At 38.9% G+C, this 12,416-nt stretch overlaps 2 protein-coding genes across 10 annotated transcripts in view; one reads left to right on the top strand and one right to left on the bottom strand.

Annotated features, from left to right (window-relative positions):
• The window catches only part of NEGR1 (neuronal growth regulator 1), a 457,176-nt gene that overhangs the window by 417,725 nt on the left and 27,035 nt on the right, over positions 1-12,416 (top strand). The gene's annotated exons all lie outside the window — the stretch shown is intronic.
• Positions 10,784-12,416, bottom strand: part of LOC308586811 (uncharacterized protein) — a 99,838-nt gene continuing 98,205 nt past the window's right edge. For 4 of the 8 annotated variants that reach the window (XR_014008055.1, XR_014008056.1, XR_014008057.1 and 1 more), the window contains 2 exons: positions 11,183-11,363; positions 10,784-11,044 (listed from right to left, as the gene is read on the bottom strand). The gene's annotated coding sequence lies outside the window, so the exon portion shown is untranslated. Of the gene's footprint in view, positions 11,045-11,182; positions 11,383-12,047; positions 12,215-12,416 lie in introns of all 8 variants that reach the window. The other 4 variants (XR_014008052.1, XR_014008053.1, XM_081193920.1 and 1 more) reach the window with 2 other exon arrangements.

Below are 12,416 nucleotides of genomic sequence, written 5' to 3'. Positions count from 1 at the left end.
AGAATGTGCTATTATTTGATTGTTTATTTGACTGTTGTTAGCCGCCCTGAGCCCGGCTTGGCTGGGGAGGGCGGGATATAAATAAAATTTATTATTATTATTATTATTATTATTATTATTATTATTATTATTAAACACACTGTAGTCTCTGCGGTGCCTAATTGTCCAAAAGGAAAAACAAATCCTGGGTTAAAATGCACCTGATACCCCTGGAATCTCACAACGCTTGGAGATAGGGGTGGTGTATAACAATATGCAAGAATGTTCTGTTTTAAAAACTGCTTAGTTTGTGATTAAATTAATGCAGGCGAAAAACTAGCAATGTGGTCCTAACTGAGGTCTGGGAGATATATAGGTTGTCTTCAGGTGGCTGATACAGTAACTAAGCAAATGACTATATAAGTGAACAATAACATGAAGACAGGATCTTACACCTAGAAATAACAGAGTAGCAAGGCATCACACCAAGTGACTTCAGAAGCAGCCTACTTGCAGATATGTTGGAATTCCTGGCTGGTGCCCACCCTTGTATATCTGAAACCCATGATTCCATAAAAGGGTTTTGTTGTGATCAACACAGCCTGGTTTAGTTGGAAGTCAAAGCTGCTTTGATATTCTCTTTAGTTTTTCTTGTACTTTTGTTTGCTTGTTTATCATCTGCTGAATTTTACAACTGAATCTCAGTTTCTGTCTACGACCTGTTGAACAACATACAAAAATATATTGGGCAATGTATGCGGTGTCTTTTGAGAATTTTTTGAGAAATCTAAGAAAAAACATTGTTGGGTGTGTTCCTAGCTGTAAAAACTCGTGATATAGAAGCTACTTGGGATGGTGTTAGATCTCTGATTTCCTTAAGAACAGGAGAGTCTATTGCCCTTCATTATCCCTGAACAATGGCCACACTGGCTAGAACTGATAGACTGTGGTATACAGCAACATATGGCGAACCACAGGTATCTGAATGTTTAGTTTCCAAATAGTGTTTTTCATTACCGTTCTCTTGTATCTGAACTTGAAAGCAGCAGTTTTTCTTTTTAATTGTATCTAATCTGTATCAAAACTAATGGTCAAGCAAATATAGTCCTGTGATATTAAGGCAACACTGCTTACACGCAAACATTACTGCCCTCCTAAAGAAACAAATCAGGGAACCAGAGCAAAAAGAAAGAAAGAAAGAAAGAAAGAAAGAAAGAAAGAAAGAAAGAAAGAAAGAAAGAAAGAAAAGCTGGAGAACATTTTTGTTCTACACTGAAATAAAACATCCACTAATGAGAAATGACCCAGCTAAACTAATTATTAGGATGCAATTAAAGAACAAATTATACTCTTAAACTTTACACAGTGGTACAACTCATATACAGTGGAATAGCCCATTTTACAAATCCCCAAGTTTGCGTCTCTGCGACAACCAAATTATCTTAATGGGTGTTGAAATGACAGAGTAGATGAATGTCTTTCCCTTGAGTCATTTTCTGATAAAGACACATTGCTTAGCTGCAAGATGACAAACTATATGTTCAAAGTGACAAATCATTTAATTAAAATTTACAAGCGGTTAAATACTGTTTGACCCAAATGGAGGCAGTTATCATGAATCAATTTCAAAGGAGGGACAAGGGTGCTCAGGGAAATCGATCACTAACAGCTAAGGTACCTGGATGTATTCTGCATATCTCTACAGCCTTAAAAAAAAAAAATAGTCCCTCTCTGCAGGCTATGGTGCACATCTTGCAGAAAAAAGAGATTTCAATCAAGTTGAAAAATTGTAATACTTTTTACTTGGGCAGTATTTGAGCTCACTCTAGGTCTCATGAATACTTAATGTCACAGAGTCTTCAATAAAAAGACTCTTGTATCTTAAGAGCAAATACTTCAAAATTTCATTAGTTATAGGGAGGCTTTTTAAGTGCATATACAGGTCAATGGAAATTGCAATCATCTTTCATGAAAAGGCTGGGTAGTTTTATTGTTGAAGAATAAAGGTGGCCATTGGTTTTACTAACTATTATAGCGAATACAAAATTGTCCAGCTGGCATGCTTTATTCTTGAGTCCATCAAGCACATAATGTATGGAACTTTCTCTCATTCATATGCACACTACTGGCACACATTCCACTGAGGCTTCTGAATGTGTGATTCTCAAAACTTGTAGTAAAATGACACTTTGGAAACATCCCTACAATCTAACCTGTAAATTATATTTAGGACTGCATTATTAGGTCACATTTGGAATGGGGGCAAGGTTCCCTAAATGCTTTGTATCTTGCTTTTCACTTCCTTCTTTTTATGTGTTAGGGAGAAATATATTAGTATGGAAAATAAGTTGGCGAAGTGCCATAGCCCAGTGAAAGAACACATGCCTTGCTTGCAGAAAGTGCCATTTTCCAACCCTGACATCTTTACCTGTCTGTCAGGGTAGACATTACTGAGCAAGACAGACCAATGTCCTGACTCTGTACAAGGCAACTCTCAATATTACTATGTTGTGCAATGATACATGAAGTGTTATGTGCAAGTTTAAACATAATGTGCCCTAGAAATACTCTCAAGAAGAAAAATAGGTCAGTGCGCTTTTTATATGCAGAATTAAGCACAATATTTGTTGGAGATATTTGACAGGATTTTACACTTCTCATTTGAAATAATCCTTGCTTTGTTTTAAGTTAGCTACTTTAAAAAATAGTGTTAAGATTCTTCCTGGTGTGTCAGAGGCAGGCGATTTGTCTTGGTCATCGTATTGCTGCATTGGCTTTTAAACTTCTCTTGAATGTCTTTAGCCTTGGTTTGAAGCAATGTCAATCCAGCCCATCTGTTGCACTACTTGGATTGCTTTGTTTGGGGAGACCAAATATAGTGAACTATGGAGAAGAGACAAGATCCATTTTTACTATATCAGAGATGTAAAGAAAGCACACATTTTCCTGTTTTATCAGAGGGAACATTTTAACATACAGTACATTTATACAAAGGTTTGAAGGTTATTGTGTAGTTTTTACTTTGATACAAAGAGTAATGGCTCACTGGACCTGGGAACATTCTCTACAGTCTCTCATATATCATGGGGCAAAGTGATTTGAAACAACTAAATACCAGTCATTGGCATGTGAAAATGCACCCAATTGGAATTCCCTTGGGATTACTTGGGGGGGTTGGGTTTTGCTCACATTTTAGATATCAATGACTTCCATTTCTAAGACCAAAAGAAATATTTAATCTCCAACATGTCAGATGAACAATGATCCCGAGTCATTTGGGCTGATTTGCCCTGTAAATAGGTTTTTGAAGTGATTTCTGTCTTCTTGAGGCATATTTTGGATCTGGATTACAGAGTCTGATGGAGCTGATGAATGACTTATCCTCTCTTTGGGCAGGCAGTTGGTTGAGGTGGCTTCTTTCAATGTTATGTTTCAATTTTTCTAAGGAATTATCAATTTTATACCAATGGAACCATTTTTTGAGGTGACTTGAAATGTATGTTGGACCAAAAGAAGAAGGGAGTGTATGCATCACACGCCACCACTCTCATAATATAATGTTTGGCACAGGTGTTGCCACATGGATGAAGTCCGAATCACCCAAATCAAAAGAAGGAAAGTTCACAAAATTTGACCCTTTATCCATGCAGGCATCTGTGATACCGCCTTTACATCTCTTTTTAAGTTGTCATCATTGTAGAAAGCATATATACTTGCTTACTTGTTTGTCATGGGAACAAGATTCTCAGAATGGTTAAGTGGTCCGGACAGAGCCATGGCTTTTGCCCACAAATGCTGGAAACAGATGAGGTTGCTTCCTTGTTATAGATTGTTATAGACTCCATAGAAAAGTAAAGTTCCTTACTATTAAATTAGTCTGTGGTGTAAATAGGCTCCAACAGTGCTGTTTTCCAGAAAAAGAGGTGCTGGAACTCACCATGAATGCCTCCCTTGTTCTCTTATAATAGCAATGGTGCCCACCTGAGAGGTGCTGGAACTGAGTTCCAGTGAGTTCTGGCTGAAAAAACACACAACCCCTGGGCTCTAAGACCATAAATTTCACCAGTTCCTCAGTAGAGTGCTCCATATCCTCCAATTTTTATTGGATGAAAATAGCTACACTCCTGTGATTATATCGGCTGTAGTCTGATTGCCCAGGGAACACAGCCTACAGTTCACACCACAAGGAGATACTGCCCCCAAGAGCCTGAACCCCAAGAGCAACGGTGCTGGCTGGCATGGTTCTGCCATGAAAAAGCACATGATGGCCGCATTGAGGGCAAATGGGATCTGAAGCTTCTTCTGTACACCTACATAAGCAGCACATCCTTCAGCCAACAGTGGCCCCCGGGGATGGCCAGAGCTGGACTTCAGTACGTCCCAAGCCCCACCCACCGGGCTGTGCCAGATTGGCTAGGATTTGAATAAGCTGATTGTGGAAAAGCCCACCAATCTCCAGTGGCCAACCTGGGAATTCCCCACAGCCAGCCAACTAACCCCAACATTGCTCTCAAGGAAGAGGAGCCCAGCGTGACAGGTCATAACAGTTACCCACCCTGTGACCGGGTAAGCTGCCATTTCCTCTTCCTCTATTGCCTTTACGCACTAAGTTATGTAGGGACATGGATGACGCTGTGGTCTAAACCACTGAGCCTTGGGCTTGCCGATCAAAAAGTCGTCGGTTCGAATCCCCGCAACGGGGTGAGCTCCCATTGCTCGGTCCGAGCTCCTGCCAGCCTAGCACACCAAAAAGTGTAAGTAGATTAATAGGTACTGCTCCGGCGGGAAGGTAAACAGTATTTCCATGCACTGCTCTGGTTTTTGTGTTCCATTCTGCCAGAGGCAGCTTAGTCATGCTGGCCACCTGACCTGGAAAAACTGTCTGCAGAGCAGACAAACGCCAGCTCCCTCGGCCTGTAAAGCGAGATGAGTGCCACAACCCCAGAGTCATTTGCGACTGGACTTATCAGTCAGGGGTCCCTTTACCTTTACCAAGTTAAATAGGTTGGCATGAGAGCTCTGCTCCCTACTACCCCACTGGTAGTTTTAGTATCTGCCCCCACCAGGGAAATGTGTGTTTGTGTTGTGTTGTTTTTAAAAAGGATTTCTGTGGGACAATAATGTAGCCAGAATTGTGAGCAAATTGCTGTAACTCTAGGATTTTGGGGACAGTCAGAGAGTATGGATTTAGGTTGTATGCGGAGCCAACCCATACGGAATATTTAAAAGCATTTTTTTGAACTAAAGAGTGGAAAATTTAGAAACTGAGAGAAACTGAAATTTACAGATGTGGCCATCCCTAACACAGAGCAACCCTAAGGAATAATAATAATAATAATAAATTAACTTCAAATCCTCTGCTGAGTTCAGAAGAGTGATCGTTGCAAAGACCCAGAGATACAAAGCTCAGTGTAAGTTAATATCATTTATAAAGTGCAAGATGACTATATCCGAATATGGCAAACCCTTGAAATGATCTCGATACAGGAGGAGAACTAACCAGAGTTCCCATTGAATGCATAGCTTTTCACGAGGTGTTTCATTTTAAGAGGTTGTTTACAATGTCACACTTTATTTTGAGGAAAAATTATTTCAGAAGCCAATCTTTTAGAAACGTGGAAAGAAATGTTTTACAAAAGGTCAAATGCACAAATATTTTGCATGCAAGCTACTAATAAATTCACACACACCCCTTAACAATTAGGAGTTTGGCTAATGCCTTTAAAGCTATTTACAATATTCTAAATGCAACTCCTGAGCCCTAATTACCTATAGTAAGTCATAAATAACTGACAGGGATGCAAATGCAACAAAATTCTATCAAATTAGAGTAATTAGTATCCCGGTTAAAATATCCTCGCACATTAAAATGCTCTTACTTTTCTCCAACACGACATTAACAAATGAAGGTATTATTGTTGAAGAAGCAGAGTGCCAGAAGTATATGCATAAACATCTGATAGTATGTGCAGTGCATATTAGAGTTGAAATATGTTTGTCCCCGCTTTAATTTATCACCTTGTAGCTATTGTTATAACCTGACACTTTTGTGCTAGGCATATTTATCAAAATATAACTGAGGCAGGTTGCTCAAATTTATTCTGCTGCTTATGAAAATGTGTGAGACTTGAGTATTGATCATGGATGCCGCTGCCCTCCCTTTCGGGCTGCTGAAATCACTGGGAGTGGCTGTACAGCTTCCATTCAACTCTGTTTGAGCCCTATGGAGATGAATTAACACTGCACAGTGGCATAGCAGGAACAGCCTAAATGAAGACTAAGAATTGAGTTGTAGGATAAGATGAGGCCATTGGTTTTATTTTCAAGGTGCTTGCTGTCAAAGTAAACCCATGTTCACATAAACATTTTAAGACATCTAGGATATAAACAATCATATTTCCTGCCCTTCATAGGGTGGCCACTTACGCACTGCTGAAAAAAAGGAAATGCATCACCAACAGGATAAAATGTGCATAAGCATATACATCTATGTGTATAGATGCAACTTTAGAAGTAAGTACTATAATTAAAACACGGGTGCAATACATCTCACTGTAGTGGGAAGGACTATGAGTTTGCTGGTACCTGCTGTTTATTAAACATTCATTCTGATTTGTTTGTGGGGAGCTATTCCAAACTTTACATCGATTTCCATACTGCAAAAATTCCAATCTTCTTTGGACACAGGTTTGCGGGTAGGAGTGCCAAATCTATTTTAATTCTGCAACCTGAATTTGCCAGCATGCAATTGAGCAAAAGTGGCTCTTGTTATTCTTGTAGGTAAACACTTCCTATAGATACATACTTTTAGTCATATTCTTCCTATAGATATACATTGGAATACTCAGACAATTTTTCTCTTTCTCCTTCTCCAGTATGTCTTGATTGGGATGCTAAAAGTGTAGGATGGAGTTTGTCCAGAACTGTTTAGTGCTTTAAATCAATACATTGTGGCTTCCTAGAATGAATGAGTTAGCAGGAGGTTGATGAGCAATAGTTACCTCCTTAAATCAAAGGGGAGTTAGTTTTTTTTTTTAAAAAAAAAAAGAATAAGTGTACCACTTTAAAGTTCAGGTGACCACTCAGAACTGCATCTTTTATTGTATGCTTTGAACTTTTTGCAGAGATTTTTGAAAATAAGAGCCACAAGGCAAAAACATATTTAAATGAAGTACAATTGTCAATGGAAGCTTCCAGCAGTTTGCATTCTGCTTTAGTTTGGGTGGTAAGGATAAGGTTGGTTGATTTACACACAAGTAATGAGATTTGTGACAGGCAGAATGTCAACAAGTGAAGCTTTCCCCATAATTGTATTTCCATGCTAGGAAAGGCTTACCCTGTTTAATTTGTGCCAGCCACACTGCTCTTAAAGGTACAAGGCATTATTCACTAAACTCTTGTACTTCTAGTTTTCAATGCAAACTGTTCCTGTTGGAAGAGAGAACATCTCTTCAGCAGGGAAGATGCAAGAAATTCCTCATGTTCCTTCCTTCTGCTTGCTTCAGAACAGTTAATAAGGGGCTAGGCCACCTTAGGAATAGCAGTGCCTCCATATCTGTCTAATAAGCCTCCACAATTTGCTTTCTAATTTTCTTTATCGATGTACGATTGACTTGGTGACTCACTTTAACAATAAAAGCTAAAGGTCCAGTCCTCTTGTGGGGGGTGGGGATGAATGAGACTATTAAACTAGAAATTGTTCAAAGTTAGCCAACAGAATGAACTTAAATCATATTTTATCCACCCAACAATTATCGGAACTACTTTCTGGTGTAGGTGAAGCTACTTGTAGAGTTGGCAGTGTTTGAAGGTTTCAAAACGGTGAACTTCTTCCTTCATTATGGTTCCCTTGTCATATAATTAACCATTCATATTCAGACTTGGACCCATTCAGGAAGTTTATTATGATTACTTTGAGGAAATAGTTTATGAATAATGGAAATTGATCCACTCTGATGGGAGAAGTCTCACACCATTAACTAATACGAAGCAGCATGAGGTTGAGCTGCCATATGCCTTTCTCAACAGCTTATCTTCTGTTGGGAACACTGCAGTATTTTTGATATGTGACAGTACAACAATCTGTTGGTGGAAAACAGGCATCTTACCATCCATGAGGAAATCTATTTGTATCTCTCTCCAGCAATTTCCCTCACAGCCAGGATGAAGAAGCTTATAAAATGTTAGGAAGGAAGCTTAGCATAGGGATGCCAGATGAATCCACTGAAAACGGACTATCAAGTGAGTTTCCTTCTGTTTGTCCATTCAACCCCATTGCTGCACAGACTCCTGCTATGAAAGATCTGACATTAGCTCTCTTCAACAAATGTTACTTTTTCACATGCACACATTATACACAGATATGCAAACTCTTTTGCAATATGCATTATTTACATATTCGTTGTTATATGCAGATGCCTCTTTGCTTTTCTTGTTTTTGATGCTGGAGAGGGATAATTTTATGTTGTACTGTGAAATCAAGGTTGTGAAAGTGGCTGCAATCCTAACCATACTTTCCTGGGAGCAAACCCCATTGAATTCAATTGGAATTCTGAATAGATAGCTTTCTGATGGGCCATTAGCCATTTCATAAACTTTGTATTTAAGGTATCACAAGGCTCTCTGTTGGTTTTACTGCAAAAGACTAACAGGACTCTGGAAATTCATTAACTTTGAAAAGTGACTTGCAGGGAAGGTATAATTTGTAAATATTTGTTGATGGCTGAGTTATGTATGTCTATTGCGTGCTAAGTAAAAAATATGTAAAACACACTCACACAACCCACAAATATATCTGCACCTGCATACGATGAAATAGAACACAAACTTGTGCGAAATAGACCAGTTGCAGCTGAATGGAAAATAACAAATGAAAGTGCAAATGAATGATGGAATGGAATGAGGCATGGTCATACATCCCTAGCCAAAGACTACCCCAAAGCTCAAAATCTGACGTACTAAAAAATACCCATTGCCATGGATATGAAATCACCAATAGTGAAATAAAGGGCTCTGGTGGGAAGGTTTATGCAGCAATATTTGATTCTTAAGCCACCAACAGGAGAAAAATATTTTGAAGTGCAATGTTAATCACCAAGGTCAAAGCTGCAGTCAAGGAGCAATTAGTAGATTGGTGGGTTTGGTGAGAAATCTGTGGTGCAGCGCTCTCTCCCCCCCCCCCCCCGGCACACACATTTCAACAACTGTTCCTATCATTCCAAACCTAAACCAAAGTTATAAAGCATAAAATTACAGTTCATTTGAATCCCATACAACAGGACTAGCAAGTGTGCTGCCCTCCAGATGCTTCTGGACTCCAATTCTGTTAATTATTGACCATGCAGGATAGGAGTTCCAGTCCAACAATCTCTGACGGGCACCACATTGGCTATTCCTGCCATGCAGTCATAAATAAAGTAGGTAGTGCTGATTTTCTGCACAATATGGTGGCCGTTTTGAATGTTCCCTTCCATCTCCAAACCATGGATTCCAAACCATGTGGGAACAACTTCAAGACCAATTGCTCCTCTACCAATAGGTTCCAACACTAGCTAGGACCTATCACCCAAGGACCCTCAGAAACAGGTATATTATATTATTTAGGTAAGTTAGAACAAAGGGACAAAGATAACCAAATCCTCTCGCCATGGCAGGCCAGCTTCGACAAGGCACACAGCACAACTGATCAGTGTTTAGTTTTATTCAAAAAATACATTAGATGTCCAAACATCATATTGCATTTGTTTATCTCTCATTTGCCTTTGATTTCATAGACCATGGGGGGAAAGGGCTTACTTCCTTGAATAAACTAGCTGCTGTTTCTTACACAGCAAATATGTCTTTTAAAATATTGCCGGGGGGTAGGGAGGGACTTTCACTAATGTCAGAAAACAGCTACGCAAACTGGGGGATTTTTTAGACCTGCAGAGTAAAGAAGGCTGAGCACAATGTTGTAATGGCTTGGCTATTCAATTTCCCCTATAATCTTGGGGCAATTTTGGCCATAAGATCCACGATATGGGGGTTTGCTGAAGATGCCAAAATGAACTTTGAATATATGAAGAATTCTAAGCCCTCGTTTTTGTATATTAAAATTAAATCCAACCATAAAAGGGCTGCTTATTTGCAGGAATTAACCTTTCTTTCCTATTAGACATGTGTTTACTCAGATTAGGTTTCAAACTATGCCCAGAGAATATCTGAGTTAATTATTTCTTAAACAGGCCAATAAATGACCTGTATATGTGAATCAGGCATTGTTTACCATATCCTGTATTGTCCTTTGTACAATTCACCTAAAAATAGATTCCTTTATTTATTTCAGAATTTTCTAGAGGGCCAATCAGATTACTTCAAAATTAGGTGTTTACTGGATTGTGTAGTTGAGTTTTCTACCTATAGGCTAGCTTTATATTCACTGAGCAGTGAGAAAATCACCGGCCACTTTTTTGACCCATGGGGACTGCCAAGGGGATTTTTAATTTTAATGATTTTCAGTGATTTGAGGAATTTATTTATTTTTTACAACTTGCATTTCCAAAAATCTGTGGGTGATATTCAATGCTAGTCCTACTAAGCACTGACTCACTGAAATTAATAAACAGGACTGGTTGAGGTTCATTTATTTCAATGAGCCTACTCTGAGAAGGACTCTGAACAACCCTATATATTTAACTTAGTTTTGGTTTACTTGCTTTGTTTGGTTTACATTGTAATGGCCATTGGCTACAAACAACAAACATCTGACTGATACCATCCCAGGATTGCAGGCTGGACTTTACACAGAGACACAGGGCTAGTGGATAAATAGAGTAAAGAAACTGTATTGAGGTGTCAGTGTGTGTATACAATACATACAATGAACACCTGCAAGAAAACATTGCAGTGTATCTTCTCCTGCTCTCTCCCACCTTCAGATACCCAACATTTCATGCTCCTGATGTTCACTGTACATGTTCAAGCCCCACTGTTGAGCTTTTTGGGGGTCTGTGTGTCTCCTTAAGGCTTTTATGTGTTTTGGTACTTCTGCAAACCTCAGGGTTTCTCTGAGCATTCAGATATCTACCTATTTGAGAGAGAGAGAGAGAGAGAGAGAGAGAGAGAGAGAGAGAGAGAGAGATGGATGAGTCACACAATAAATTACATACCATTACTATATCATCAGAAGTATTAATTAAGCATTCCTGAATTCTAAATATCTTACCTCAGTCTGCCTTGAAGGCACATAGTTCTCATCTCATCTATGTTAGAAGCAGAACATAGGATGTACGCATGGTGACTCTGGGATCCACAAATAGATCTATATCTTGTGAAGCAAAATGTCAGTTTTCTCCAGCACTCGGTTCTCTTAAGGGTGTCTAGAGTTCTGTTTCCAGGTCCCACATCTGCAAAAAGCAAAAACTCCTGCACACAGCATTCCAGGGTCAGTGGAACAATTCAGGGGAGAAAATGGGGGAAAGGCTGGTTAACATTTCAAGTACAAAGATGCCATTCTGCCACATTTAGCGGGGCCTAGATTTGCCCTTCCGACATGCCTACAGAATGAAGATTAAGTGTGGGGCAAATACTGCCCTTTCTCAGCCAGTTAGCAGTTTCTGCTAGCTGGCTAGATTTATACCATCCATACTTCTAAGCTGCTGTTTCTCTGCCTGTTTCAGATCTGTTGTTAATAAAGCTAGGACAAACCCCATATGGTTCTCAGATATCATTCTGGGTGTGTGGATATGACAACTAAGCAACAAATAACAGTCTAAATAATATTTTTTCAGGGGTAGGTTCTCTGATCTCATTCTAGGATATTATCTATCTATCTTTAATCTTGCAAACTGAAGAAAATCAGCCTCTTTTCTCCTTGGTTGTAAATCATCATTAGTATTTAAAGCACAGCAAAGGCCGTAAAAATAATTGCTTGTTTTCCTTTAGGTTGTATGAAGTAGGGAAATGTTTATGTTGACCTAGTGTCTTCCTCAAATGTGTGTTGCATGTTTTATATTTAGTTAGATTAACGATGGTCAACTCTCCACATTTGATAAAAACAGGCTATAATGAGCAATGGTATTGAGAATTACCTGTCGTAAAGTGTGCAATTTCCCCATTTTTCTGTCATCATTACTGGAATTTTTATTTGAGTCTTCTAAACAATTTGCCTCTGAAATACTTCCAAGAATTTTAAAAATGCCAACACTTTCTTGAAGCAGTCAAGCTTGCAGATTTTTCTGTCTCTGAAAAAGGGTCTCTAAAAAATAGAAGTCAATGCATTCCATATTTACATACAAAGGAAAATATGTGACAATGACACAAGCCATGCCAAGAGACAATGGAAAACAGAATTTCTGTCCTGTCTTTCTTTCTCCCTCATGAGCTACCTTTCCTAACATGGATCATATACCTGCAGAATTTGCTGTCAACTTAATATGTATCATGCTGTACAAGAACTC

The sequence above is a fragment of the Podarcis bocagei genome, assembly GCF_964188305.1.
Source record: "Podarcis bocagei genome assembly, chromosome: 5".
NCBI classification, from domain to species: domain Eukaryota; kingdom Metazoa; phylum Chordata; class Lepidosauria; order Squamata; family Lacertidae; genus Podarcis; species Podarcis bocagei.
Note: the sequence above shows the minus strand (reverse complement) of the source record. Positions and strands in the feature narration are given on the sequence as shown.